This window comes from Canis lupus, chromosome 11, assembly GCF_011100685.1.
Source record: "Canis lupus familiaris isolate Mischka breed German Shepherd chromosome 11, alternate assembly UU_Cfam_GSD_1.0, whole genome shotgun sequence".
NCBI lineage: Eukaryota > Metazoa > Chordata > Mammalia > Carnivora > Canidae > Canis > Canis lupus.
Genome location: NC_049232.1, coordinates 41,447,408 through 41,473,155, shown reverse-complemented (window position 1 = coordinate 41,473,155; position 25,748 = coordinate 41,447,408). Strand labels below are relative to the sequence as shown.

The 25,748-nt window shown below is 39.2% G+C and overlaps 1 long non-coding RNA gene across 22 annotated transcripts in view; it reads right to left on the bottom strand.

Moving 5' to 3' along the window:
* LOC102153066 overlaps positions 1 to 25,748 on the bottom strand; it is a 125,531-nt gene that overhangs the window by 44,232 nt on the left and 55,551 nt on the right. For 15 of the 22 annotated variants that reach the window (XR_005366819.1, XR_005366830.1, XR_005366820.1 and 12 more), the window contains 3 exons: positions 6,163 to 6,313; positions 4,385 to 4,499; positions 1,711 to 2,071 (listed from right to left, as the gene is read on the bottom strand). This is a non-coding gene — a long non-coding RNA (uncharacterized LOC102153066). Of the gene's footprint in view, positions 1 to 1,710; positions 2,072 to 4,384; positions 4,500 to 6,162; positions 6,314 to 16,613; positions 16,754 to 25,748 lie in introns of all 22 variants that reach the window. The other 7 variants (XR_005366823.1, XR_005366833.1, XR_005366825.1 and 4 more) reach the window with 5 other exon arrangements.

Genomic DNA, 25,748 nt, shown 5'->3' with positions numbered 1-25,748 from the left:
ATCATCCTGATGGGTTGGAACAGAGGACAAGCCACTCTTGGTTATCAAAACCACTCCATGGTGTGTGTTGGCTTTGCTGTATGCGAATTCTGTGTGCAGATGGATATATATATAATATATATATATATTTCCATTGTTTAGGCTGAGTTTTTCTCAGAGATGGCCTACAGTTTTGTTTAAAAAAAAATCAAGTGAACTGATCTGACACCATACAACATTTATAAAGAAACACACATAACAAAAGGTGGTCAGATGCCCTGGTCTTATTTGAGGGCACCACTTCCTATGTGTACACTACAGGTATTGATACTGGCCCCTAGAATTTTTGGGCCTCTCACCACAAGATGGGATTAGAACACTTACATAAGTTGGCTATCTTTACTTAGAGGCTCAATATAACGGCTGGTGCTCCCCAGGGCAGAACAGACACCAGGGCTTTGCTAATTAGGATGAAAAGATTAGGGGATCCCTGGGTGGCGCAGCGGTTTGGCGCCTGCCTTTGGCCCAGGGCGCGATCCTGGAGACCCGGGATCGAATCCCACGTCGGGCTCCCAGGGCATGGAGCCTGCTTCTCCCTCTGCCTGTGTCTCTGCCTCTCTCTCTCTCTGTGTGTGACTATCATAAAAAAAAAAAAGGATGAAAAGATTATTTCTCTGTGTCTCCATGCCAAACTGAAAAAGCAAACATCCACCTTGACATTTCTTCCAGCTCCTAAGTCTTCCCTAATGCTTAACTTTTTTCTTCTTCCTTTCTATCCTCCAATTTTCCTTCCACAAAGCTATTCATCTTTTCCTCAGCTCCTATCAACAAGGAAATCATTCAGCTGCTGACATGGCTTGCCCCTATTGACTGTGTTGTAAAGACAGACTTTGCAAGATGGAATCCCTGCCCCAGAGCCACTCCACCACTACCATCACCTCCTCATCTTTGTAGGAGGACAACGCAGACACCTCTCCGGACCTGCCACTGCCCTGGTCTGAGGAGGCAGGAACGTCCAAGACAAGGGAGGAAATACTGTGGACGACAGCAGAAATTGCACCGTCCCCAGGGCTCTGTGTTTCCACCACACCCAGTGGTGGAATTTGTTCCCAGTAAACACGCATTGCTCAAAGCACCATTATTTATTAGAGATGAAAGAGAAAGACTGTCTGCTTCTCAAGTCAGCTCCGCTCTACAGAGGATACACATGAAAAGTGGTTATCTGTGCTTCTCTGATCCAGACACTAGACAGGGAAGCCCCTGGGCTACCTAAAGATTGCTCTTTTCCATATACCTTGAGCATAATTTCTCCCTTGAAACTCCAAGATGGGCACAGACTTCAAATTAGACTGGAAAGTAATGAAACATGAAAACCCTTGTGGAACACTCTTTGGAAATCTTGCCCCCCCAAAAAAATTTTTTCTTTTAGATTTTATTTATTTATTTGACAGAGCGAGAGTGTGCAAGCAGGGGGAGCTGTAGGCAGAAGGAGAAGCAGGCCCCCCGCTAAACAGGAGCCCAGTGTGGGGCTTGAACCCAGGACCTTTCAGATCATGACCCAAGCCAAAGGCAGATGCTTAACCGAATGAGCTACCCAGGTACCCCGCTCTTGCCAAAATTCTTTAGGAATTACATAGTGTTGAGAGTTAGCCATACTAAGCAACATCTAACCTCAGTGAAACAATAATAAAAAGACTAAGGATGAATAAGGAATAAGAGCGGTGAAAGTACCAGCCATAATGCACATCCTGAAGGGGTCCTTCCTGTCTTAGCCCAGCCAGTCTCCCCATAGGTGAAGCTGCTATAACTGTCAGAACTTGCGAAATCTGTCAGGCTTCTTCTCCTCTTGCATGGTATCTCTCAACTGAGTCCAGTAGCCATATATCCACCTCTCTCCAGCTTCTGGCTAATGATGAGCAAATCATTCACTCGTTCCAGCCAATATTCTGAACAGTTAGCCGTTCTCCCCTGGGTATGTTTTTCAGAGTCAGCACCTCATTTTTTTTTACCTCTTCCGTGGTAACACTTGGTCTTTTAATGACTGATTTGATTTTTCAGATAGCCAAGAGATATTCACAGCCAGTCAGTCCTTCTGGGAAATAAAATTGGTTATCAAGCAAGATAAAACATTTCCTGTTAAAAAATAAAGTGTACTTTACTTTTTTTAAAGATTTATGTATATGACAGAGAAAGAGCACAAGCAGGGGGTGTGGCAGGCAGAGTGAGAGGAAGAAGCAGGGTCCCCGCTGAGCAGGGAGCCCAATGTGGGACTTGATCCCAGACCCTGGGATCATGACGCTTAAATGACTGAGCTGCCCAGGCACCCCTAAAGTGTTCTTTAAAATAATGTGTGTGTGTATGTGTGTGTCTGTATGTATGATAAACTGGGTCTGAAAGATGTTTCCACTGAAAAGCTTAAATATGTTTTATGCCAATATGTGTGAAAAGTTTCCAAGGGTCACAGCTCTGAAGGACAACTCACATTTGGATAGAGACATTGTGCTATGTTTGCTTTAAAAGATTGATTATTTTATAGCTACAACTCATAAAGCCTGTGGTCATAAAACACCTCCCTCTATCTTGGAGACAGACTACACTTGTATAAATAATGTTATCAGGTTCTAACTCAGCTAAGACCACTCCTGGTCCTAAATGTGGCCAGACTCCACTCTGCACTCAAGTAGCCAGGACCACAGAATCTATTCCCGGTATCAAATCTAGCTTATGTAGGAAAATAAAAAAGGAAATTTAATCCCCAAAGAATAAATATTGTGAAAGGATAAGAAGTGACTAAAAAATCAAAATAGCTTAAAGGATAGAGAAATATGCTTAATACTGGTTTGGGGGTATTTTTGTCAGTTACACAGTGCTCGTATGGAGAAAAGTAGCAACTCTATCTTGATTTCACATCTGCTACTTGCCAAGGTGTGGTCATCCATCTTCCACAACCCTGCTTTGTCACCAGTCAGCTCCAATGGACTTAATTGTGCCGTCACTTTCCAGTCATACTTCCCAAATCTGCTGTTTGCCACTTTAAAAGCTCCTTATATCCTACAATGTAGTATTCTATGTCTACTACTTCCACATTTTGTTTACTCATCCCCTTCTTAGTCCACTAAAAAGAGGGATTGTGGTTTTCTGAAATAAAGACTAGACTTTAAGTCAGACAGAGATGGGTTTGAATCTTGGCTTTAGTGGTGACCTCAGAAAATGTAATTAATTAATCTTCCTAAGCTTTTCCAAATTAAAAAAATTATTATAGGTTGTCTTAAATTATTGAATATATGTTCCCTAAAAACTGAAAAAATGACTATATAAGGCAAGTCTTTATGAGTTTGTTCAGTGTATTTTTATATGCATATAAGTTCTATGAAGTGGAAACATAGTCTAATATTTCTTGTTGTGCAGTGTGCTTTGTTTCCCTTTACATTACCAGTAATGCACCTCCACTTATATATCTTTGCAGTGACCAAGAGCCATTAATTATGAAAGTAGTCCTTTCTGTTGTTGTGGCTGAAATGCTGGCATTGTGTTTGTTATTGGAAGGTTCCTCTCCTCCCTCTAGTTGCATACATTTGCCCTTCTGCTGTCCTCTAGAACAACACAGATAAATCTGATCCCTTTGCCGTATAGCAACCCTAAAATATGAAAAGTGAGCCTTCGTATCCCTGTCTTTTCTTCTCTAAGCTGAGCAGCTTTGGTGCTTTTGTTTTGATTTGTTTATCCATTTCTGATCTGATATTGCTTCTGGGTCCTTGCTCATCCTTACTGGAGCCTGCTAAATCTTGGGCTTCTCTCACACCAGAGTGCCATCTCTCACCTGAAACCCTTATCCTCTTAATGTAATTCCTTTCTTCCCTAATTTCTACTGGACTTTATTCTGTTTCCATCCATATGTCTCCTCACTTCGGCTGTACTAGACATGTCTTGTATTTCTCTGGGAACAAACCACCTACCCACTCTTCACCTCTACCATAATCAACCCCATAGGAGAGTATCTCAAAGGTATCTTTGGATTATATTAATTGACTTTAGCAGCTATTTCCTCTTTTTATACAACCAATACATTTTCTGTGCATTGTTTCGATCTCTATAACATTCTCAAAAGCTAACTAATACAGTAATCAAAATGTGCTATGAAGTGAAAAAAGAAGGGATCAAATATAAAAAAGAAATGTGTTTGTCATCTGAGCCTAGTTTTTATTTTTTTCATGTGTATGTGTACAGTATAGCTGCCAAAGTGACTACTCTGGAGTCAGACTGCTAGGGTTCAAATCCCAGTCACCTAACAGCTGTGTGTCCTCTCTGAGCTTCAGTGTCTTCATCTGTAAGACAAGGATAATAGAAACCACTTCATAAGGTTGTTACGAAGATTATGTGATTACCAGTAATGCATGCAAAGTACCTAGATCAGTAGTTGGCACGAGGCAAGCACTGTTTGCTGCTGTGATGAGGAGAAGGATAATGAGGTATGTGCTCGGGAAAATCACTTTCATCTTCCCGGGTCTCAATTTCCTAACCTGTAAAATGAAAAGGAAAAAGGATAAATGCTGACAACAGTGGTAGAGGTCACTGTACTAGAACCCTTGACACTTTATGAAGCACATCCATATGCAGTAGTTCACCAGGAAGCACTCATGAGTAGCCCCTGCCCTCAGTATTTCTGACTTGCCGGAACAGCCAACCAACGGGCTGCAAAGCATGAACACTGACTCTGGCCCTGGGCCTCCATTTAAAAGAAAGATCCAAAGTCCTCAGATAGCTTATGCCTCCTCCAGTATCTTGACTCACTACCTGCAAAATAATTCAGGCCTGTACATCTGGAGCCCCAAATGGCACTGTGAGACTAGAAAGTAAGAGGCAAAGAAATAAAACAAGACAATCATATTATTGAGTATCTTTATTACCCATATTTCTGAGATAATTTCCTCATAGAAGTTCACTATGAGTGTCAAGGTCACACAGCTACTGACTTTAAACCAGGATGGAAGTCTGACGGAGGCCAAAGCTCAAGCTCACTCTAAAGTTCCATGCTGCCTCACTGAAGTTTGCAATCTATTAGGATTGGGGTGTTGGTTGTCATTTAAACTTTTCCACTAAATCTCAAGCCCATTGAGAAGTTCTGCTCTAAAATGGTGCCAAGAACATGAGGTATTTTATCATAAACAACTAGCCTATAGATGGCGCTCTTTTTCACTCATGACTCACCCAATCTGGCACTCCTCAGAAAAGCTTCAAAGCAAAAATGCCACTGTGTTTTGAAGGCCCCCAGAGACAACTCTACCTCACAAGTCTATCTGGTAAGTGATCAAGACAGCTATTGAGCAATGACATTTCTTCCATATTTACAGAATAACAGAACAAACACGTCTGAAGCATGTTATTGTTCCATACAATAAATATTGTCATTGAATGAGCTCAGGCCTCTTTTTTGTTCGTGTTCTTCCTCATTTATTTCCCACCAACACACTTTTTTGCTCCCTGCTTTGATGGCTGCTAGCCCTGAGGGCACATAGGTGAAGTCAGCATAATATATACATTGCTAAAAAGTCTCCAGTCAACAGGTATACTTCCTGCTTAAAGGAAGTAGCATGAAAACAGGAGAGCAATGAAGCCACGTCTTGAGATCCCAAGGATTTCACTGTGTTTGGCAAACTCCACTGAATTAGAACACTTGGCTTAAATAAGCGAAATTACAATTATAGGTTAAGAGACATCTCTATTATCTTCATTGTCATTTCAACAGACAGTTACTAGATACCAGGCAGGATACACTATATATTATTGCATTTGGGCCTCATATATAATCCTGTGAGGTAGGCACGATTATTATACCCATATTTAATGAGGAAGCTGAGGTACAAAAATTTTATATAACTTTCGCATTGTCATAGAGCAAAACAATGGTAGCATGAGGATCCACACCCCAGCAGCCAAACTCCAGCACCCATGCTCTCTCCAAGCAAGTTTCTGATTGCCTCTGGAAAATGGTAAGATACTCAGGTGTGTACCTATAAGCCGGAACTATTTGGCTTAATGGTTTTCATGAGATTTCCCAATCCATTTAAACAACCCTGTACTGTAAGCAGTTGGTGTGATGAAAATGAATACAATCTGCATATGCTAAGAAAACCCAGGCCACGGTGGTCACGTGAATTTCCTCTGTAGAGTCACTTCACTTACCTGTTGGATTGATCACACACAACACTTGAGTTGGAATTCCACTGAGAATTTCTGGCATGGCTGGAGCTAACTTGTTGTGAGTGTACTTAGGGGATTACATTTGATTCTTACTATGACTTTTACTGGAAATCTCTGACAATGAGATGAATAGCTGTTAGGAAAGGTAGAAAGAAAACTGTCAATCCCATGATCCTCTTGTCACTGATATGTTTCAGAGCCCCAAGTTCATAAAACTTCCCCCCTTTTTACTCCACAAAGGCTCCTTCTCTTTCCAGAAAGTTCCCCGTCCCAAAGCCTAGGACCGATAAGGAATGAGGACAGAACAACAGGTGCCTTGTTGTCTCAAGTGGCTTATTGACATTGCTAAGATTTTTCAGACTGGGTAACACCCATTTAGCTCATTATGCCCCTCATAGCAATAATCTTCTTTAGGTACTTTCTCCCTGTTGAGAGAGAGTGAAGTAGGGTGGAGTAAGAAACATATGAATTTTTCTCTCTCCTTCTCTCTCTCTCTCTCCTTATTTTCAAGTTTAATGCAACTCAATTTATGTCACACAAGGGATGACCCCATTACAGGAGCTAATTGTAGGTGGCCACAAGATAGAATTGAAAGACAAAGGGGAATAAAGGTTTGTAACAAAGCACCCAGGAGATGCCACACAATGCTCCCCTGTGTTAGAACCATCTGCCAAGGAAGCATGACAAATGGCACAGTCCTAGGGGTCAAAAGGTCTGGATCCAAGTGTTGCTCACCCCATAATCTTGGGCAAGCTCCTTTTCCTGTTGAGGCTCCAGCTGTCTCACTTTTATAAGGAATAAAGCTTGACCAGAGGATCAGTGGAAATTGATGAGATCTCATGCTCTAGGTCACTCTAGGGCCTGTATCAATGTTGGTTGTGGGTTGATTTTTCAGGGGTCTGGCCTTGTCTCTCACTCTAACCAGAAGCTTGTCCTTGATCCTTGCACATCCTCCCAAGCCCAGAAAAGGTAAAGGTTTGATATTGCCTTGGGTGTGATCCCAGTCCATCTTATGAATAAACATGACTTCCTGTTTCCCTACAGTGAGAAAAGAGGAGGGAAGCAAGGTCTGAGGAGAGTAACAGAGGCCACAGCAAATGAGGGCCTCAGCAGGGGCAACAAGAAACTGTTCAAGCTGACTCAGTCCTGTGTTTTTTCCTGTTAAATGATTCACATGGCAAGGCAAATCAGGCTGAGATGCACAAACTCTTCTCTGCCTTTCATGAGCTTCCAAATGAGTTGGTGATTTTTTTGTTTTTGTTTTTCCTATCTCATTACACTTTCCTTGGAAACATGATTGTACTGTTTTCATTCCAGACTGAGGTTCCCCCCCACCCTCATTTCAAGGTCTTAAAGAGGTGGGGTTATCATATTTAACTCCCCAGCAGTTAAAGCACTATTGGAAACACTGTGCTAATACATGACTTTAAAACTACCTACAGGGCCATTTTAAATGTTATTCATATTCCTTAAACTTCTTGTGTTTTTTTGACTCGAATAGGTTAAATTATAAACAAAATTTCATAGCATGTTGTATATAATGAAGTCTGAGCTTCTTAAAAATCAAGCTCTAGATATATGAATTTTCCATATGTTTCTTAAAAGATTTATTGTTGTATATACCCAAGAATTTTCAGTTTTTTGAATGGGAATTCCTTCTGTAATATATAACAGACAAAATATTTTTCTTCATAACAAAATTGAAGCTTTCATTCATTATTAAAAGTCATGATCCTTAAATCCTTTTAACACTCTCAGCCACCATTTTGTCTTCTCATGTTTAAGTGAGGTCAATTTTCATTGAGGCCCTTCTTCCATATTTTGTTTAATTTCCATGCATATCCATAGCCATAATATCCTTTTTAGGCAAATTATTCAGGAAGAGACAGTGTTACTATTTGATAAAATCTGGACAGTGATGACATTCCCCAGCTTAAGACCCTGTAGTAACTTCTTATTATAGTTAGAATATTAGTCAAACTCCTTTTCATGACCTATAGGGCCCCATATGACATATTCCCTGCCTTTCTCTCCAACCAAACTCCCCTTCATCCACTGTGGCCCACACACTGGCTTTCTCTCTGTTCCTCAAAAACGCCAGTGCTGTCCCAGGTTCCTTGCACTTGCCATTGCTACTTCCTGAAAGAGTCTTCCCTCATCATCATCTGACTGCCTCTTTCTCTCTATTTAGTTCTAAGGTCAAACGTCACTTCCTCACAGAAGCCATCAATGTCTCTCACACTAAGCAGGTTGTAACTACTTTCCTGCTTTGTTTCCCCCCCCCTCCCCGGCAGTTAAAGCACTATTGGAATGCTTTTATTTGTTTCCTTATTTATTAGTTTTTGTCAATATTTATTCTCTATCACCTCCATTATACTTCAGAAGAGGCCTTTATCTGTCTTGTTCACTGCTTTACCACAATTTCTAGAACAGCTCTCAAAACATAAGAGGCACTCAATAAAATACTGTTGAAGGAAAAAATCCTGGCTCACCTCCACACCTACTTAAAGCTCATCTCCATTTATCATGGGAAGTTCTGGTTGTCTTGAGTCTTATTACACATTGGGTAATACAGTCTGAATTATCAATTACAATGATATGCTCAGATGGCTGTCACAACAGTAAAAAGCTGGTAATGTCCAGTGTCATTCATCCACTTTTGGAAAGAGACAAAAGAGCTATGAGAATGTTGATGACACACTCTAATTTCTTGGGTAGTTCTTTTCAAACTTTTCCAACAAAATATAACTAATAGTTTAGAATAGCAAATAATAACACTAAGAAGGGGATCAGAACAGGAGTATAAAGTGACCTCCCAAGGACAATATATCTTTGAAGTTGCACATTATGTTTTTAAAATCCAGATGAGTTTTGCATTCTAATAATCACATATCTGGGTTTGATTTAACATAAAAGTAATTTTCCCTTAAATTTTTGGAAAAAAATATGCTCTCCAAGAAGATGTGTCCTCTTTAGTCTGGAAAGCCACCAAGAATCCCCAGGTACAGATGATTCAAGCTGATAATCATTAGAAATAACTCTGGAGGAGCCTTGAAGGGAGAACAGCCCCTACTCATGCTTTGTTATCCTCACCTGAGGAGTGAGGAAGAACTCTGGAATAAAGACACTTAAGTGAATCTTGAGTCCTAAGGGGTGTCACATTTTGAAAAGGAAAAAAGGCTAAAAGTTTTATCTTTCTGCATCCCTCTTTTTTCAGATATCTGTCTTAAAACATTTCACTGCTCTCTTTCTTTCCATATGTTTGGTGAGGTGAGAGGTATAAGCTTTCCTTGCTTCTGAGAGGAGAGACCCTAGAGTGAGCACATAACTCACTTTTCCCAGGACCATCCTAGTTATGATTATGTTGTCACTGCAGTAATATTTATGCTCTCTTTCCATTTGTATAGTATATGGTCCCTCCAAGGGATGCCTTCCCCACTCTCCCTCCCACTTAAAAGAAGAAGCAGGAACCACTCTAAATGAGTCACAAACATGATATAAATCTTCCAGTCAAACTTCAACCCACCAAGGAAAGGGAGTCCTTGTGACTCAGATGAGCTGTCCATTTGATCCATTGAGAAAAATCACAAAAGTATTTGGGGTCCAAACCTTGGTTTTAGCAATGACATTTTCTTTGTCTAATACATTTCTGCAGTTAGGAATTGGTGATTACTATGGGTTACTCAAAGAGGGCTGGAGATTCAGGATCCAAGCCACCATGCATACATTACAATAATAATATTTATAGGAAGAAAAACAAAAGAAGCAACTAGGATGGTAAGGGTGAATTGAGTTAATTAGTAAAAGCATTTTAAAATAAAATAAAATGTGATGAACAGAAAGTATTCAGTCAGAGATGCCACATGAATTTGAATAATCAGCCCTTTCAATGACCTGGCATTTGAAGGCATGAAAAAGAAGACCGTTATCCCATAGAATATACCAAAAAAGATTGCTAGGATAGTAATTATGGTGGCCACTGTGGGAAGCATAATAGACCAATGGTCCCAGCTGCAGCCCTCTGAAATCCATCACCACATTTGTTCTGAGGCCATGCTTTCTGTGGCTGCTCCTAGCCATGACTAAGCACAGCAGGCCCACTAAGGCAGGCCCATTCCTGAAACATGCAGGACTCCTCTAATGGGCATTGTTAGTTTAAAGACTCCAAATTAGCCTTGCCTAAACTTCCTCAGAATTGAAATCTTTTTTTTCTTAAGATGTTATTTGTTTTTTTTTGGGGGGGGGGGGTCAGAAAAAAGGGGAGAGAGAGAATCTCAGAGTCCACACTCAGCATGGAGCCCAATGTGAAGCTCCATTTCATGACACTGAACTCATGACCTGAGCTGAAATCAAGAGTCGGATGCATAACTGACTGAGCTACCCAGGGGCTCCTTGAATTGAAATGTTAAGGCATTTATTCTTTGCCTTCTTTCCCTCTCTCCTTCACAAGGATCAGTTCTGCATAGCTGGGTCTGAGCTTTCCCAGCCTCCTCCAGCTCCCTCCCCATTTTCTCCCACAAGGTTTTCCTCAACAAGTCTCTTGTATGTCGAACCTCATCTTAGCATCTGCTTCTCAGAGGACCTGAACTAACATAGTTCCAGGTAGGAATCTACTGGAAGAACAGGAAGAATTAGGCCATTTGATGCATTTGGGCTAATTTGATCTAATACTAAGAGGAAAGGAAATGGGTGATCATAAAAGAAGAAGTTTGAAGAGTTTAAGACTTAAAAGGGAAGTTTCGGAGTCTACGTTGTGACAGAAGTGGTTATGATGGTGGGGGTGGAGGTGAGAACAGTCAGGGTCAGAAGTGATTCATTTGCATATTTAATGCTACAGTAGATCCAAAGGCCTGTATGAGATCTTTTTGATGTAGAACTCAGGAAATGTTGACAGCAATGTTTCTTGCCATCCAGAAGAAGCCAATCTACAGTGAAAGAGAAAAAAGTCAACGCAGAGAGGGAAACAATAGCATGAGCTGGAGGGAGATCCTGGAGTGAGTTTTTGACTCTTTATTTCAGCTTTTCAGGAAGTCCACTGCATCCCTATATTGCCATGGTTTGATTGTTCAGCATTTCTTATTTTACCTAAACTAGTTCAAGATGGGTTTAGTCACTTGCAACCATTAGAGATGTGATTCACACAACAGCGAAATTTTATTTTGCTTTCCCTTAAAAACATCTATCATTGTATAGTACAAAAATATCCAAGGCCACATTGTTCATAACAGCAAAAATAAATAAAATGAGAACAATCCAAACATCTACCAATGGTAGAATAAATTATAGCAAAATCATCCAATGGAATATTATAAACTAAGTAATATATAAACTACATAAACTATAGCTACACATGTCAATAATGATAAGTATCAAAAATAAGATTTTGGGAAACCAGTAAATTCTAGAAGAATTCATACTATAAGATTCCATCAAGTTCAAAAACAAGTACAACTAAACCATGTATTGTCTAGGGATACATACAAAGATGGCAAAACTAAAGAAAACAGGTAATGGTTTACACAAAATTTAGGGTAGTGGTTACTTCTAGAGGCAAGAGGGGGATGTAGCTAGAGAGGACACACAAAGACATCTAAGTACTGAAAAAGTTGAATTTCTTAAACTGAGAGGTGTTTGTTATATAGGGTGTTTATATTTCTAATATTGTGTATATATATATTTAATTCACTTACATATGATAATTTTATTTTTTTTTATATGATAATTTTAAAACAAAAATAAGTATTACAGCAACTAACTCACATATTGAGATGATTAAATAAGACTGTAGATGGTTAACAACAGTGTCTAGCATGTAGTAAGCTCTCAATAAATGATATATTATGTCATGGAGATATTGGTACCACTTAGAAGAAAAAAATATCAAAAAGTATGTCTTCATCTGTGTACACCATGCATGTATTCCAAGATACCTGAAAATCTATGTTCGAACCACAGCCCTATTACCACAGCCCTATTGGAGATTGAGACTTAATGGTTTTCAACCTTCACTCACCTAAGGGATGATACCAGGAGAGATTCTCAGTTTCGAAGCCATAGACAAGCACCTAGTAGATATCCATACTAATGAATATAAGGTGTATAGTTGCCTAATATCACATAATTAGCCCAACATTTAAAGAAAAAAAAACTGATTCATATCTACATCTTAGTAGAGAAAATAATAAACAATGGATCAAGTGTCAGCTTCAAGCTATTCTAACTAGGGTCTATTCACAAAATAAGAGAATTGTGGAATTAGTAAAGTAGCCTGACCATCATCTCATTCAACTATTTATTTTACAGCCAAAGAAGGGAAAACCTCAGGGAGGTTCTTTGAATACTTCAAGGTCAACAGGGACTTTGTGATAGAGTGAGGACTAGAACAGAAGTTAGGATAGAAGCTGTATTCCATTTACAATATTCCTGCTATTGGTGTTCACAGACGAATTAGAAGTGAAGTCAGGGATAGAAGGGAAAGTGAGCGAGATCAGGTATGGAAAATCCAACACTCAGTTCCTTTCAAAGGAACAGAGGAGCTGGAATCCATTGAAGGTCCCTGTGGATATAGGCCTAATGTACCACTTTTTGAGTAACACCTTTAAGTGAACTCTTCTAGGGACAAATTCCCAGAAGAAGATATACTGTGTTAATTCTCATAGTAGAAAATATCTCATATGTAATTTCAAAAACATTTCTATCTAAAGCTCATTCTCAAAAAAAAAAAAAAAAAATAAAGCTCATTCTCATCTCTATCACCTACACCTAATGCACTTGTTGGGCTTACAATACAATACTTGCTCTTACTTGATTAACTTTCTCTTGAGTCATGTCTACCCAATTACGTAGAGCCAATCACCAATCTAAGGCTAAATTCAAAATTATTCCTTCAGTTACTACTCCCAGGGATGAAGGCTCTATACTAGGCACTAGAAATTTGATGCTAAGTGTTTAATCAAACTCCATTTACCCAGTTCAATCATGGGAGACAGTGACTTATTCAAAAGAACATACCAACCAGAAGTAACTCAATATAGACAATGTCCCTCAACCATTTTGTCACAAGACAATTAAATAAAAGCTCATAAAGAACCTCTGCTTGCTTCAGAACTTTATCAGCTTCAGCCCAGCTGATAGGGAAAGTAGGTCTTATTGCTAAACTCTTGAACCAGGAAAGGATCAGTCCAAAGTTTCTGTCAGGTGACATGACCTACAAAAGTATTTCCATTCCTTGGCTTATCTTTATGACCGACAAATGATTGCCTCTTATTTGCTCTACATGCTGTAAAATGTGGTTAAATTGCTGAAGCTGTCCCAAACAAGAAGTTTCCTTCTGGGTAAAAAAAAAAGAAAGAAAGAAAAAAAAAATCATCCCCTAATGCAAGGTTTAATTTAATGAAAAAGAAAAAGGAAGCCTAGATGATCAAAGTATGCTTTTTTAAAATAAATTTTTTGGTCTGATGTTTAGTGGCTTGGGAGCTTTCTTATTTTTATTTTTATTTATTTTCTTAATTTAAATTCAATTTGCCAACATACAGTATAATACCCAAGTGCTCATCATATCATGTGCCTCCCTTAACACCCGTCACTGAGTTATGGGAGCTTTTTTCATAAGCAAAAACACTTCTAAAAAGAAACCAGACCCTTCTCTTTTATATTCTACTTTGTTGCCACTCTGCAGTGTTTGTCATAGCTCATAACAAGATAGTATGACCTCATCAGTTACTCACTACCATTCACCAATTTAATGAGTTTCATTGGAAATTCCCATTTTAAGGGAAATTTCTAAATTATAAAATAACTCTTAATTGTTACTTACAAATGAAAAGGCTGGATTGTAATCAAAGTATAGTGGATGATTTCTCTAAAGTAATAATTCAGTGTGCAAAGCCAAGTGTAAGCCTCCCTGTTTGTTAAAGGAAGTTAGATCTAAGATCTTAACATGGGCCTCTAACCAAACTGTGAGCATACAGTAACCTTATGCACTGGCATTAGCTTAACCAGCTTATAACTTCAGAGACTGACAGCAAAAGGTGAAGTTAATCACTATCTATTGAATGACCAAGCCATGTGCACAGACACTGTTCAAACAGTAGAGCGATGCCCTCTTTTCAAGTGATTTATTGTCTGAAACACTGGGTTCAGTGGAGCACCCTCTGTATCTAAAGGAACAGTCAGTGGACAAAAGCTTTTGAGAAACGTCAACCTCCATAGTCCACAGGAAGAGGCCGTAATTTATTCAAAATGTAGCATCAGAATAGAGTTACTTTTCAAAACTTCACCCTTTTCTAAAGAAAACAGAGAAAGAGATTGAAAGTACAAACAAGTAAATAACAGTAAATAAGCCTATCAGACCAGGTCACTAGCAATTTTTTTAATCTCAGAAATTATTCCAGTTTAAATCAAAGAACTTGAAAAGAGAAATATTTTCATAGTTGGAAAAACGAGGTTTTGGAGGTTGTCCATTGGCTTAGGTTTGCTTGTTTTAATTTACTCTCCTATCAAAGGCCACTTTGTTCCTCAGACCTTGACCCGGCTAATAGATTAAAGTACCTAATCAGAGATATGGAATGCTGTATCTAATGACATATTCTTTCTCTGTCCTTTAAAGCACATTTTGTCCCTCCAAAGGAACTTTACCATGAAACTAAATGACACCGTCAATAAGGACCTCAGATGGAAACCCTCCCTCCCCAGGCTGCCTGAAGACCATATTGCAGCACCAGCCAGTCATCCTTTATGAGGACCAGCAAATTGTATAGTTGGTTCCAGTGCTGGGCGGAGGAGGCAAGGACAGTGGAAAGCAGCCTTAGATCATCCTCTCAAGTCCCCCAATGTGGAAGGAACAATCGCCCAGTACACACAAACGATCATTGTAATCCCCGGTGTGATACGAGGGCTTGTTGTGTGGGAAAGGAAGCGCGGCCTGGAATTTGAAAGCTAGCATAGCAAGGTAAGAGATCTGAGAGCTTCAAGAGGAGTCTGTTTTGTTTGTTTTTAGTCTAGACTGAGAGTGCAAGGGCTTAGGAAATATGCGTTAAGTTAGAAGACACCCTGGGGTTGTTTTCTTTTTCCACTTGGAGGCCCTGAGTAATAATGCACAGGCCACTGCCTGCACCAAAGCTGACTAATGGCTATAGAAATTCCCTCCTTTTCTCTCCAAATCCAATCAGTAATCCAGGATGACTGTCACTCATTTCTTAGGACCTCCTCCACCTTTCCCACACTACTTATGTCTGCAATATATCAGATATCTCACTGTTTCTCACCTGGATTAGAGCCCCTGATCTATATGCCATACTGCTTTCGAAAGAACAGGTTTAAGACTGCCCAATTTAAAAACTCTTCAGTGGCTTCCAATAGCCTTCAGGTTAAAATACAAACTGTCCTAGTATACAGGTTCTGATAAAAACAGGTTCATATCCCATCTTTCCTATTTACCAATCTGGGAAAATTTCTTAACCTCTTTGATACTCGATTTCATCATCTATAAAACAGGATAACAATCGTCATTCTTCATAGGTTTGCTGTTTAGCTCAATGAGATACTCCTTTTAAAGAGCTTGACACTGCCTAGTTTTCAGGAACTTCTGGCTACCATTGTTATTATTTTATCAACTTACTACTAGCTACAAAAACCCTCCCCACCTTGGCCCCTTCTTCCAGTCCAGTTATGTATCCTGCTACTAGCCCATCAGTAATCACAGGTTTCGTATCTCAAGGACCCACTTTGTGCCAGAACCCAATGCCAAGGGATATACATATATTCGTTAATCATTCACAATTCCACGAGATCAGTACTAGCATGCTCCTGTTACAGATGAGGAAACAGAGTAAAAAAAGTTAAGGAGCGCCTGGGTGGCTCAGCACATTAGGTGCCTGACTTGATTTTGGCTCACGTCATGATTTCAGGATCATGAGATGTACCCTGTCTTGGGCTCCATACTCATTGTGGGGCCTACTTGAGATTCTCTCCCTTTCCCTCTGCCCCTCCTCCCATTGGCCATGTGGATATTCTCTCTCTCTCTCTCTCTCTCTCTCTCTCTCAAATAAATAAATTGAATAAATATTTTTTAAAAAAATTTAAGCAACTAAGCCAAAGTAACTCAGTTATGAAGTGGTGGAACCCATAGTCGAAGTCAAAGTCCATCGTACTCCAAATCTGTTCTTTTTTAATGACTACACTCTGCTGCATTTATCCCACCTTATTTCCCCCAAAATTACTGAAATGGTATTTCTGGCCCTACATGCGTTTCTAAAACCTCATCACTTATCCATCAAGAGGAGGAATCTATGTCATCTCCCCTTGAATGGGAGCAGCACCTTTTGATGGCCTCAAGTAATTGAATCTGGCACAAGTAAAGCTATGTGATTTCCGAGGCTAGGTCATAAAAAGGAATGAAGCTTCTGTCTGGCAATCTCTTCTAGAGCACGCACCTTTAGAGGCCTAAGCAAGCTGCCATTAATAAGTGTCGGAAGCTTCGACACTGGAGAGACCAGGAGAAGAGATCTGATAAAGATTGAAATGCATGAGGAGCCCCAGCAGCCAGCCATCTTTCAAGCATCTCGGGCAGTCACTGCATGGAATAGAAAGGAGCTGTTGTCACCAAGCCCTGCTCAAATTGCAGGTTTGTGAATTAAATAAATGATCATGACTATGGAAGCTACTGAGTTTTGGGGGTGTTTTGTTATGCACTAATAGAAAACCAGATCAGCCACGGAAACCTCCAATGCTCTTTAATCACTTTCATTTCCCCTGACACTACACCTCTCATGGCCCTCGAATAAGCTATCACTTCTGCCTACAAATCACCACCAGCCCATGATGCCCCAGCCAGCACACACACACACACACACACACACTCATTTAAAGAGTTACTTGGCTTTCAAGAGTCATTGTAGGCGTTGTAGTTTTAGTCATCTTTCTCAAATTTGGAAGTAAATGGTTAAGGACCCAAACTTCTAGTGAGATTGTCTAACGTTAAACTTTTTTTGTTCACTACTTCCAAGCTGTAGGACTTAATCTCTCCAAACCTGTTTCTACAAAAGGGAGTAATAGCCAACCTCTGTCTTGGTATTATAGAGATCCATTTATAGCTCCTAGCAAAGTTCTTGGTATTTAATAAGAGTTCAATACATGTTGCTGTAATTAGAGCATTAATTATATTGCATTGCAATTATCTATTTTTTTTTGTTTCCTCTTCTGACCAAGAACAATGAATGTATCCTCAATGCCTTGGCACCTGAGATATGCAAAAACATTTTTACTAAATATACAAACAAATAAATGAATAAAGAAGCAAACAAAGGAAGGAGGAAATCAACAAGTATGTATACTCTAGCCTCCTTTCAACTCCTTAGATCTAGCATACAAGAGGGATAAAATGAGAGGTACCTGGGTGGCTCAGTCAGTTAAGTGTCTGCCTTTGGCTTAGGTCATGATTTTGGGGTCCTGGGACTGAGCCCTGCATTGGACTCCCTGCTCAGCGAGGAGTCTACTCTTTCCTCCTCCTCTGCCACTCCCCTTGCTTGTGCTCTCTCCCTCTCTCCCTCTCAAATAAATACATTTTTAAAATCTTTTTTAAAAAAAGGAGGGGGTAAAGTGACAGAGGTCTCCAGTCCTATAGGAAGCAGTCCTGGTGCTGAATAGCATTCAGCTATTCTTCATATCAGGACCAATTCTCTTTTTCCAGTAGAAGGGTAGTACTACAGCCATTATTACTAAGACTCTCTCCTACTCAAAGCCATGCAGAGAGCATCCCCACTTAGCCAGGTGAACCTTTTTGCTCCTGACACTCCAAACTAGATGCCAAGATTATAAGGAAAACCAGCATCAACATCTCAGATGGCCTCCAACTGCAGATTCTCTTTCCTCATCTAACTATTTTATAGCCTGCCATCAAGATGCCTGACCTTGCCAAGTAAAACCCAGTTAATCTTTTACAGTGTCAGTCCCCTTTATGGACTCCACGATAGGCAATGCCATATGGTGGCAATGCTATAGAGGGGACTCTGCTCTTACCTGACAAGCAGGTTTATACTGTACTTAAGCAAATAATATACCTCTTGCCTCATGCTTGATATCTACCCACTGATCCGTGTTCAGTCTAGCAAAATTGAGAGAAATTACTAAGCAGCAGCACAGCTTTCATTAATAAGGTGAGAAGTCTACACTTAATTTTCATTTTCACTGTAGAATTTACATATATGCATATTTATACACAAAATTATCATTATAGCAGTTAACAATCTATGGATCTGGTGGCTGAGCTCCAATCACTGCCATTGGAACTCAATGCTATTCCAGAATACCAATGTCATTCTGGTGCACCTTAACTTCAATATTCAGAAAACCCCAATGCACCAGTGAGTCTGTCAGTCTGCCCTCCTGCCTCGACATAAGAGTAAAAGTTTAAATATTTATTAAGTGAGTAAAATTCAGGGTGTTGGCCGTCTCTAGTCACAAATTGCTTTAAAAGCAAATGTGGACTTTGTCTTATTGTTGTTATTGTAGAATCTAAGCTTCTTATAAGTTTAATCATTTCTGCATTCTTTCTCTGGAAATAGCTGTCTGCAGGCTGCAGAACGCTGAGGGTTAGAAAGATTTCTGAGGCGTGGCACCACATTCTCTGATTGGGCAGCTGCTCTCGAACGATGTGGGCCTTTTGCTGTTGACTCACCAGAGGGCAGTAGCTTTGCAGCTTGATGTCAGCACGCAAGAATGTCAGACACTTCTTTTTGCCAGCCACCCCCCACCCCCCCACCCAACCCTCTGGAGTAGCCCAGAATTAAGCCATGCTGTTTGGTTAGCCTTGGACCAGCCTCCTGCTCAGGCTTCTCGCTGCCCTGGTGACCAGGCTCCAGCAAGAAAGTACAGACCACAACTCGGCAGGGGAACAAGAAACTTTTTCCAGCTATGTGTCTCTGGGGATACCGATATAATTGCCCAATTAAGGTTTGGATATTTTGGAAAGTGGGTATATTGAGGGGTCAGGGTCTGGTTTTCTGGGTGCCCCTCTCCCCACCCACACACACAGACACACACATACATCTTTTCTAGAAGGAAAACAGCCCAATACAGAATGAAATCTGCAAATAGGCATTAGTAAAATTTCTAGATTCTAAATAGATTATGTGTTGTTTGCACTCCTGGGATTTGATCTATCTCAATTCCCCCCACATTTCCAATGCTCTCAATTGAAGCCTCAGATCTAGCTCTAGCCTAGCTAGGACTATCCCCTCAGGTCCTTTCCCCCCAACAGTCTATGTTTGCATGACATTAAACAGCTAAGAGCTTTCTGAGATTAGTTTCTTGATGATGCTCATGAGAGCCAGCAGAGTCCCCTGCCCCATAGTAACTAGTCTTAGCTCCACAAGTACCTATTTTTATATGTGACCTAATTTCACATCTCCTGTCCCACCATCTCCCCATTCAACAGAGAAGAGAGTCTTAGTCCTAAGTTAATTAATGTTCATATTTGTTGCATTTTTTAGATGGTTCTTGTGGTTTGGGGCAACTGAAAGCAATAAATAGATAGTAGATTGTATACCCACTTAAGGTAATCATAGCCAAGGTCAAGCAAACAATTAAGTCAGTATAGTTAGGCCCAGATAAAAGCGATAGATCATAGAAACTAAGTCTGCCCTAATTCAACCTGCGAAAGTGTGAAGATTCCAGGTCTTAAGGCTGTTTGATTCCCTTGGTACACTAATATTTGAGGCAAAATCGTTCTCTGTGATCTTGTCTTCATTGCGTTTCTTCATCCTGATGGATGGCACCAGCCTTAACTCCCATTCCTCTTGGATGTCCTCCAGGATTCTCCAGTTTTCTTACTGTATGTAGTGGGCTAAATGGTGTCTCCTACAAAGAGATGTCCATGCCCTAATCCCCAAAACCTGGGAATGTGTCCTTACTTGGAAAAAGTTAAGGATCTGGAGATGAGATCATTCTGGATGATCCAAGTGGGCCTTGAATCCAATGGCAAGTATCCTTACAAGAAACACAAACAATGAGGCACCAGGTGGCTCAGTAGGTTAAGCCTCTGACTTTTGGTTTCAGCCCGGGTCATGATCTCAGGGTCATGAGACTGAGGCCCCTGTCAGGCTCCATGCTCAGCACAGAGTCTGCTTGGAAGACTCTCTTCCTTTGACCCTCCCCCTACTCTTGTGCAAGCATTTTCTCTCTGTCTCATAAGTAAATCAATCTTAAAAAAAAAAAGAAAGAGAAAAAGAAGAAAGAAAGAAAGAAAGAAAGAAAGAAAGAAAGAAAGAAAGAAAGAGGAGAGACACAGGGGTGAAGAGGACAATGCCATATAAAGACGGAGGCAGAGAAGGAGTAATGTAGTTGCAAGCCAAGAAACTCCTGGAGCCAACAAAAGCCAGAAGAGGTGAGGAATGGAGTTTCTGGGGGAAGCACAGCTCTACCAAACATTTTGATTTTGGACTTCCTACAGAATTGTGAATATATTTCTGTTGTTTTAAAGCAAGCAGGTTTGGGTAACTACTTACAGCAGCCATAGAAACAAATACAGTTATAAACTCAAATGCCTTATAGGAATCACACAGATAGTGAAATGAGCAAGCAGTCCAGGTAGGGAAGTCGTGGTTTTAGCAACCCATGTAATTTTTCATGAGATAAAATTGATACTCAATTTTATACTCTCAGAGGCAAGGAAACAACAGGAAGTATAGGCTGTCTTTAGCAAAAGTGAGTATGAATGTTCTAGCCAAAAGACCTATCCATCACCCAGATCCACCTCATTGTTACTATATGAAATCATGAGCCCAGCGTCACCACATCTTCCCATTTTTATTGAATTTTTACCTTAAATCTCCTACATTTTAAGTGTTGGTTTAAAAACCAAGAGGACAAATTGCATACTGTGGGTCCAATCAAATGGTGTGAGGACTGAAGTGTGATCACAAGGAGCCATTTGCTGGGAGTCCCTTGACCCGACTAACGGTATTTAAGGTATATGCCGTAAACAATTCATGACAAAATCAATGACAGGGCCTTGTTTTTCTCTTATTCAACCTGGTATGGCAGCCCAGGCCACTCACATTCAAAGTTGGTGTAAACAGAGAGAAACATTCTGTTGAACCCTGAGATAGTATATAATCCCTTCCTCCTTCTAGGCCTCTCCTCTTAGTTTCTGTATGGTAGGTTAATTTGGATTGTGACCATTGAGAATCTAGAAGTCGTGTGTGTGTGTGTGTGTGTGTGTGTGTGTGTGTGTGTTGAAGAGGATTACCGATAGGTACTTTGCTGTGTGATGTATGATTCCCTTAGAAGGAAAAATAAAATTATTCACCAGGGAGAATTAAAATTCAAAAGCTATTTTTCTGTGCTTGTTTTATCTTAAAGCATTAAAATATATTTTATTAAAAAGATTGGTATTTAAGTCAGATAAAACTGAGGATATAAAACTGACACATAATATTGACACAGTCTCTATATTTACTTTATTAAAGGTTGCTACTTCTGCAATCATTTATCAAATCTCTAGAGCTACCTATTTCCCAATTTTAGACAGTGTCCTGCAGAGCACTATAAAGAAAGACACAGCTCCACTAGATTGAATTTTTCAGTCTGTCTAGGAGGTGATTAGGAAGATAGCTGTGAACTTTGAAAGTTACAAAAATGAATGTGATACAAAGATTTGTATTCTAACTCTTGGTTGAGTCCATAGTAAGGAAAGTTGCAATCAATTTTCATAATTGATCTCCACAGATCAATACTCGCACAGAAATACTCTAAAAATAAATAAGGCAGATTTTTGAAGTGTCCCTTTAAAACATATCAGGATTTAAAAGATTTTCAGAAGTGGGGGGGGGATAAAAATTTTTTAAATAAATAAACAAAAGATTTTCAGAAATAGAAAGAGAAATGAGTTTTCTTACTGGCGGAGAATTTTCCTTAGTCAAATTAAAGTTAAGGACACAAAGAACTCTAACAACTCAGTAAGAAGAAGACAATCCACCTCAAAAAAAAAAAAAAAGAAGACAATCCAATTTTAAAATGCGAAAAAGGTTTACGTAGACATTCCACCAAAGATGTATAATTGGTTTATAAGCATATGAAAATGTCTTGAACATCATGAATCATTAGAAAAATGCACATCAAACCTATTATGAAGGACCACTTCACACCCACCAGGATCAAGCCCATCAAAAATATAGACAATGAAGTATAGACAATGAATATAGAAGTGTTGGTAAGGATATCGAAGCAGGAACCTTCCTTCATACATTGTGGATTAAGGAAGTACGGCGATACAGCCACTTTGGGAAACAGTTTGACTATTTCTTGTAGAGTTAAATATTAATTTCCATGCATACAACATAGCAATCCTACTTCTAGGTGTCTACTGAAGAAAAATTTAAAAATACTTCCACATAAAGACTTGAACATGAATGTTCATAACAGCATTATTAAAAACAGCTAAAAAGTAGGAAGAACTGAAATGTTCATTAATTAGTGAATGGATACACAAAATATTGCATATTCATGCAATAGCATATTATTTAACCATTAAAAAGAATGAAATACTGATATATACATCAACAATTATAAGCCTGAAAAACATTATACTAAATGGAAAAAGCCAGATACAAAACACTACATATTATATGATTTCATTTATATGAATCATCCAAAAAAGATAAAGTCATAAAAACATACAGTTGATTAGTGGTTGCCTGTGGCTGGGTGAAGAGGAGAATAACTAAATGGGCATGAGGAAACTTACTGGGATGATGAAAATGCTCGATAACTATTGTGGTTATGGTTATACAACTCAGTAAGTTTATTAGAAGTCATCTGATTGTGCACTTAAAGTGGATGAACTTATGGTGTGTAAGTTAAATTCCAATAAAGTTGCTTTAAAAAGTTACAAAATTATTTAAAAAAAAGAAAACCTGACATATAAAACACTTTCTTTTATCCTATGACCTAATCTTTCAACAAATTTGTCAATCGTCACTATCATATACCTCTTATTTTTATCATTTTATGTATTTCAAGTGCACAATACATAATTCAAAACATGTACAAAATAGAACACGATGAAAAAAATTTCTTCTACTATTTTCCCTCAGCCACCAAATGTCCCTCCTTGGAAACAATCATTGTTACCAGTTTCTTATGTGTCTTTCTAGAAACATTTTATACATCTCTAAAAATATATGTGTGTGTATATTCTACCCCAAACACACACACACACACACACACACACACACACACACACACACATTTTCCCCACAACTTGCAGTATATTATACATAGTGTTCTACACATTTCTTTTTTTTACTTAATAATCAGTAATATATCAGAATCTGAATATCACTCAAATCTTTTCCCTCTTTACTATCCCACTGCCAAGGAACTGGGTGGGACCCTGAGCACCTCTTGCTTGGACCATTGTGTTTCATCTAATTTGAGATGCCATCAGTTATAAGAAACACTGGTATTTGGGGACCACTGAAAGAGAAAAAATTGCTGCCAATTAAATTATGACATAAAATTCATTGTAAGATACATCTCAATTTCAGGGAAAAAACCATAATGTTAAAAATATAAAATTATATATATATATATAACATGTAAACAATAAAATATGGCAACATGTCCCAACCAGTTCTCCAACACCAACCCTGGCTCCTTTTCAATTCATAGTCTCCTGCCAGAATGTTTTTTATAAGCTCAAAGTTTAATCTTTTCATTCCTCTACTAAAAATCATTTGTGGTTTCCCATTGCTACAGGATGGAGTCTAAATAACTCAGTGTTACAAGTGCCAGTGTTACGGGACCCTTCCCTTTACTGGCCTTATTTCCCTCCATGCTGTAGGCATGCCCAACTGTTGACCATTTCTCAAAAATGCAGCATCCTTTCAGAACTTTGTGCTTTTGTACATGTTGTCCCCTCTTGCCTGGAATACACTTGACCCTAGCTGGGAGGACCTAGCTAAATACCATTTGTCCTCCAAGACTCATCTCCGGGAAAAATGCCATGAACTTCCCTAGTTCAATTAAATATCTTTTCTGTACCGCCACCCTCGCTGTGCTTAATTCTATCCAAAGCACTCCCTGCCCAGTATCAGGCTTCATCGTTCTCTTGCCTGTCTTCACTACTCTCATTTTTCTCACAGCACCAGGGATTGCCACAGTGCCTCATCCAGGGTAGGTATTCCATAAGTAATTATTGAATGAATGTGTACTTTGGCTTCTGGATGTAATCAACATATCTGCAAGTAATGGAGGTGTGGTCAGCTTATTATTATAGGGGAAAGTACACTGGATCTGAAGTCAGAGGACGCCAGTTCCAGGCTCTGACACTTTCAACCCTCTGATATTAGTTGGGTCAGTTCATGTTTCTAAGACTTGGTCTCCTCGTCTACAAACATGGACAGTACTACCTGCCTAGGGCAGCAGAAGGAATTAAACTAGGGAAGTAACTGGCATGGAGCTGGTGCTCTAAACACAGTAGCTTTGATGAGATGAGCACTGGGTGTTTTATATATATATATATATATATATATATATATATATATATATATATACTGGAAAAATGAATTTAAAAATAAATAAATAAATATTTAAGTATTTATTAAGCAGCTTTGATTAGAGTGACTGGAACATCTTACGCTATTGAATAGATTTTATATACCCTGAAAGCAAACATACTGCTGGCACATGTTGTAATATCAAATGGACTTTGTTTTCCTGTTCTTGTCTTATATTATTTAAAATAAAAAGTGATGCTTTTTGACAGACTTGAAAAGGTGATAGAGACCATGTTTCAGAAATCAAGGTGACAAAAAAACACACGGACCCAATTCTTGCTCTGAACATTATTCCTTCCTGTGTTTTATTTGTAAGACAAATACAAGTACATATGAATACATATGATATTCTCCTCCTTCTTACACAAAATATGCCAGGTTCTACATACACTGTTCTGTGACCTTCTAAGTTTGCCCCCAAAGAATTCCCATCAAGTGGACAAATCATGGAAAGAGGGATGCTTTTGCATCACCTCTCTGAACAATAAGCCTTGACTCACAGTCCTCAACCACAAAAAAACTGTATAACCAACATAATGAACTATCTGCCTGCTGCATCAGACCACAGGCAAAAAAACATTGCAAGTAGGCTAAAAGATCTCAGTATTATTTCCTTGAGATCCAAAGAATGCTGCAAAGAGCACAACACACAGGGTAGTCAGTCTTTAGTCAGAAGGAATAGGAAGTAACAGGAGGAATAGGAGGAAGGAACAGGAAACCTACTGTTTCCTACCTGTTTTTCATCATGTAAATGATATGCTCCTCAATGAGTTTTCACCTTGAAAAGAAAAGATTATTTTCAGAATTGTGAAGTTACCTCAGGCTACCTTCAGCAAGTGCCCTGGGACTTGGTGAATAATCCTGTGTCCACAGGAGGGCCCATCACCTTTGTGATGTCCCTCTGTCTTCTCACCTTTCATGTCTGCAGATTGTAGAGTCTGCAGTCTAATGAGGTATCCCCTTAATTACATTTTTCTAAAAAACATTTGCCCTATCTTTATCCAAACTATC